This window comes from Anabrus simplex, chromosome 3 (genome assembly GCF_040414725.1).
Source record: "Anabrus simplex isolate iqAnaSimp1 chromosome 3, ASM4041472v1, whole genome shotgun sequence".
In the NCBI taxonomy this organism is placed as follows: domain Eukaryota; kingdom Metazoa; phylum Arthropoda; class Insecta; order Orthoptera; family Tettigoniidae; genus Anabrus; species Anabrus simplex.
This window is the reverse complement of record NC_090267.1, coordinates 468524803-468530800: the sequence shown is the minus strand read 5'-3', so window position 1 is coordinate 468530800 and position 5998 is coordinate 468524803. Positions and strand designations below refer to the sequence as shown.

Here is a 5998-nt window from a genome sequence, read left to right as displayed (position 1 = left end):
CTCAAGGGCAGAGTCCTGGAGTTTCAGACTCTGGGTCGGGGGATACAACTGGGGAGGATGACCAGTACCTCGCCCAGGTGGCCTCACCTGCGCTGAACGAGGGCCTTGCGGAGGGGTGGGAAGATTGGAAGGGATAGACAAGGAAGAGGGAAGGAAGCGGCCGTGGCCTTAAGTTAGGTACCATCCCGGCATTTGCCTGGAGGAGAAGTGGGAACCACGGAAAACCACTTCGAGGATGGCTGAGGTGGGAATCGAACCCACGTCTACTTAGTTGACCTCCCGAGGCTGAGTGCACCCCGTCCCAGCCCTCGTACCACTTTTCAAATTTCGTGGTAGAGCCGGGAATCGAACCCGGGCCTCCGGGGGTGGCAGCTTATCACACTAACCACTACACCACAGGGGCGGACCTTTAGGCCTTTTCAATCGTGAAATTACTAGCGTTTCGCCCCAGTGTATCAGTGGGCTCATCAGTTATAAAGGCCAAAGGAAGGCATTTATACAAGTGGAGGCACATGCTACCCCTAGTGCACCGTCACTGCATTGTCCTACATAAGAGGCTTGCAGTGGTGTCTCAACGGCGCACTAGTGCCAGCGTCTTGGAAAGGTGTGGCATTCCAACCGATAAGCCCACTGCTACACTGGGGCGAAACGCTGGTCATTTCACGATTAAAAACGCCTAAAGAGCTTAAATGTTTTTAAGATTTGCAATCCATGAAATTAAATTACGATTTCCTTCTGGGAATTTTTGAAACAAACATCATTATTTGTCCTACTATTCAAATAGGATTTACTTTTCCAGTAAATATTACCTGGCGTAGGGGTTACCGTGATCAACAAGGCGGTTCCCCCAGGGTGAGGCCCTTGCATTGCACTTCGCTTGGGTTGACCCCTGCGAATACCCCAAATGTGGGTATCTCGGGCGCGTAATGTTTGAGATGTAGTTTTTACTACAACTTTCTTGAATTCTTTCACTTTGGGGATGAGGTCAAAATTGCACGGAGACAAGTCTGGTGAGTATGGCGGCTGTTCTGCAACTTCCCACCGCCTGCGATGAAGTTGCTTCTGTACAGCCTCTGCTCATGCACTCGGGCGTTTTCTCGTAATGGCACGACGTACAGTAACTCTCTTGGCAGTAAGATTGGTGTATACACGCTGTTCTTGCTTCAACAGATCCATTCTGCACAGAACTTGACACACTACTGCAGTCCCAACACCCTGCGCGTGGTGCCTGTCCATCACATTCCCATCTCGCACTGTGTCCATGTACTACGAATATCATGCTTTGCAGAACAAATGTGAAGGAAAATGGTGTCAAATTTCCCTTTCGGGAATATCAAATGACCATAAATATGTCTTTCAAAAAAATGAAAATCAAATAATAACGATTTATTTTCATCTAACGAATCGTTTTCAAGAGACAACTTTATGGCATTTGTAGTCGACAAGTGTAGGATTCAGTTTATCGAAATGGGAGAAAAATTATTCAGTTCCTATAAAACTACCAGGAATGAAAATCGATTCTCTAGAGTATGATGATATGAGCCCTCTGTGACAAAGGAGCCTTCTTTAAGTCTCTCAGTCATGGCCATCCATCAATACTTCACATCACAGTCTGCACGGTCGCTAGGTAACGTCGCGTCATTCACTCCACAGACCAGCATGCATGGGAAGTTAGCGTCACGAAAATAAGACCGCTTATCACAGGCTGTTTCTCGTAAACTATGAGTGATACATACTTTATCCCGATAATGCTACGTAATTCAAGGCCTCAACTAAATGTTACAACGATAAATTTAGTGTAATGTTGCAAGCTTTCCACATGGGTGTCCAGTGCTCGATCTTGCGCATTCTTTGTGGTTTGGAGCACAGTCACGTCTGAAGGCATCAACTGAGTCTGGTCTCATATTGTTCAGAATTAATAATAATAATAATAATAATAATAATAATAATAATAATAATAATAATAATAATAATAATGTTATTTGTTTTACGTCCCACTAACTACTCTTTTTGGTTTTCGGAGAGGCCGCGGTGCCGGAATTTAGTCCCGCAGGAGTTCCTTTACATGCCAGTAAATCTACTGACATGAGGCTGACGTATTTGAGCACCTTCAAATACCACCGGACTGAGCCAGGATCGAACCTGCCAAGTTGGGGTCAGAAGGCCAGCGCCTTAACCGTCTGAGCCACTCAGCCCGGCTTGTTCAGAATTGACAGGCTAACAAATATAATTCATATTATAGTGAATATAAGTATACGTTTGGGAAAAAGTGATTATGAACCTTGAAAATTTGCAACATAATTTTATTTCGCTGTTTCTGGTTCAATAACCATTCCACACAATCTTGGCGATCGAAGTATGGTTACGTGCCGGCCCACTATCTGTAGCCTCTTTCGGTATTTCTTGGTAGCAACTAGTGAGTCAGCTGGGAGCTTCCAGCGGGAAGGAGGGAATAGTGACGGCCTCACTCCTGGCTGGTTTCTCCGTACACCTTCTGGAAGGTTTAACTAAAATGATGCCATTCCGGCCGCAGACCGAAAAGACTGGTAATTCATCACCGAGGGTATAAAAGCGGGATCGTCGTGAACCAGGAGTTTGTGTGTAGTGGGTGTCCCCACCCCCTCCCCCTTTTCAGCGTCAGAGTGTCGTCGTCTTGGAGTTTAGAGGAGGTGGACAACAATAGACCTAGCTGTCGTCGGATTTGTTGTGTGATTGCTCTTCAATTATCAGTGCTCTGTGTGGTGTCGTCGTAATGTTACAGCTGTATTCGAGAGTTGATTAGTGATACGTGTACAGTTGTTCACTATGTGGTGCAGTCACGTTGTCTGTGAGTTAAATTAATTGACTGTGTTGTGAATTAAATGAATTGACAGTATTGACCGCGTGAGTCATCGGACTCGTCTGAAGTCGAACCAAGTAAACGGCAAGCCTGAGAAGTGATAGTCAAAATCCCTATATTCAAACCTGTCTGCGTGTAGCTGCTGTGTGAAGTGACCGAGCTTGCGGAGCAAATTGTGGGTAATTATACAAATAATAATAATCGTACGGCTGAGCTACGGTGTTCAGACATTATAATTGGACACCGTCAGGCTGTCTGATCGTCAGTTTGAACGTTCCGGTTCACTCTAGGCCTACTAGGTGGCAGAATATATTGAATCTCTCTTGGGCGTCTATGGTTTTAATGAATTTTGTCGGGTGAACGCCAAATATGACAACAGAGAACTTTTACCTGGCGACATCGTACGACATGGATTGTCGCATGGACTTCTTTCCACCGTTCGGAAATCCGACTACGGCTGCCGTGTTTGAACCCTCTATCATGGGGTCCGGAGGCCGACATTTTACCACTGATCCACAGAGGCAACTAATTGACAGTTGAGCTGCCATTCAAGCTTAAGAAAGGGATCGTCATTTCAGGTAAATACTAGAGCTGGCGGCCTGCTATGAGGAGGACAAGAGACTTTGTAAATAGCAAATAATTAGGGTACTGTTGACATGCATTCTCAAATAGAATTGTGTGGTCTGTGGGAGGGAGATCATCCTACATTATATTTATCAGGCATTTTTGTTCAGTCATTCGTCCAGAGGCCCTGTATGCAACAGAATACCTTGCATTGAACAGGAAGGGGGTAACTGGAAAGTTAGAAGTCAAAGAAAGAAAAATCCTGAGAAAGAACCTAGGACCACTTTGGTAGCAGAGCGTGGTTACGATCCACAGACTTCTGGGTTATGGGCCCAGCACGCTTCCACGCTTTCGCGAGAGGAGCAGTACAGTGAGTAGTCGGCTGGGTGAGCAGACGGAGCACACGGTGCAGTATGAATCAGATGTAGCAGCAGTAAACCGGCGAAGTTGACAGATGGTAAGACAAAAACACAGAAGTAATAGATGTTTTAGGGAGCAGGTAACACAACTCATAAAAACTGGTGAGTACATGAGACGGCATAAAAATGAACTGTGCCTGCATGTGGAAAGGATAACAGATACCATTCGGAAACGGAGGATTAATTTTCATGGCCACTTGACACGCATGAGCTTGCGGATTTTTTCCTAGTTTGTAAACAAGAAAACCAAGAGACCCTCGTTGACCGAAGTTGAAAAAGACCTTCAAGAAATAGGGATCACGCATGAAGACATAAAAGAACATGTTCCTCTCCAGAATAAAATTCGAAGATACCAGCGATTCCAAAAAAAGCCGAAGTTGAAAACAGGTGAGAAGTGAACTATTGAAAGAAGGGAGGCTCACAGAAAGCGAATGCGGGAAGGAATTAAAGCTCAAGGATGCAAACGATTGAAATAACGTGGTCCACGGCCGCTCGAGACGAAGCAGGAAACAGATAGTATTTTAGTCCTAACGATATCCACCAAAAAATCCACAGCCTGTTTCTAGTCTATTGACCGGGTCAGGAATGGAGTGAATGAAGCTCCATCTAGTGGCGAGGATAGGAATTGTGCCGGCTGCCGAAGCCTGTCGCACTCCTCTGGGGCAATGATTATTGAATGACAGATGAAATGAAATGAAATTGGAGAGTGTTGCTGTAGTGAAATATGACAGGAAAACCCGGATGACCCGGAGAAAAACCTGTCTCGACTCCGCTTTGTCCAGCACAAATCTCATATGGAGTGATCGGGATTTGAACCACGGAACCCAGCGGTGAGAGACCGGCGTGCTGCCCCCTGAGCCACAGAGGCTTTCTCCTAACGATCTGCGCCATGAAGAGATATTGGCAAGACAAACACAGTAGTGAAAGTTTCGCGTAGATACCTCCATCCAGTCAGGTTATGGGGCGATGAATTTAGTACTGGCTCGTCTGCAAGTCAATCTCACGACGCTGTTGCATCATTATCATCATCAGATTCAACGTCCCGAGTGAGGGCTACTGAGGCACACACAAGAAGGATGTAGAAGATTGAACAAATTTGACTGTATGCCCAATGTTTGCCTTTTATATACAGGTTGGTTGGAAACAACGTGTACCAGGTATATGAGCATTAAAGAGTTAGCCATACTGACAGGTAATTTGAAAGAAAAGTACGTCAATATCTCCAGCCGTTGTCATTTTATCAGCTGCTGAAGTTAGTTAGATCGCTTTACGGGCGATTTCAGATAGGCTTTGCGAGGCGGTGTTGCGAAATATGCATGTAGCTTGTGACCGGCTTGAGAGCGCCAATAGAAGAAATAAACTTCTCCAGGGGACCTCCCTGCTCTTAAGCTCAACCCACAGCAAGCACTCTACGGTGGCACTGGCTGACACCTACGAGATGTTCGTGTTTGAGGCTCTCAAGCCCGACCAAACCACCTGCATATTTAGCAACACCGCCTTGTGAAAGCCCATTTGAATTCGCCCGCGAAGCGATCTGATAAAATGAAAAATTTGAAAAAATTGCTTATCAGTATGACCAACGCTCGAACACTCATCACTCGGTCCATGTTGTTTCTGACCATCCTCTATGCCATACATCTTTCTCATGCAAGAATTTTGAAGTAATGTAAACCGTATCGTCTTCTTCTCTTTGAGACTGCATAGCAATAATTAATAATGATATTGGTTTTTGCGTCCCACTAACTACTATTACGGTTTTCGGAGACGCCATCTACCCGAATTTTTCGCTTAATATTTCGGCTACATACAGGGTGAAGAAAAAAGTTGCTCCGTGAATTAAAGGAGTATTGGACTGTACATTTCGCCTCTGTGGTGTAATGGTTAGTGTGAATACCTGCTACCCCGGAAGGTCCGGGTTCGTTTCCCGACTCTGCCACGAAATTTGAAAAGTGGTACAAGAACTGAAACGGGGTCCACTCAACCTCCGGAGGTCAACTTAGTAGACGAGGGTTCGATTCCCACCTCAGACATCATCGAAGTGGTTTTCCAGTTCTTCTCTAGGCAAATCCCGGGTTAGTACCTAACTTAATGCCACGGCCGTTTCCTTCCCTCTTCGTGCCTATCCCTTCCAATTTTCCCGATCCCCCCGACAAGAAATCTGTTCAGCATAGCAGGT

The 5998-nt window shown here is 45.5% G+C and overlaps 1 pseudogene; it reads left to right on the top strand.

Annotated features, from left to right (window-relative positions):
* Window positions 1-801: 801 nt before the first annotated feature.
* Window positions 802-953, top strand: LOC137499059 (U1 spliceosomal RNA; annotated as a pseudogene).
* The last annotated feature ends 5045 nt before the right edge of the window (window positions 954-5998 follow it).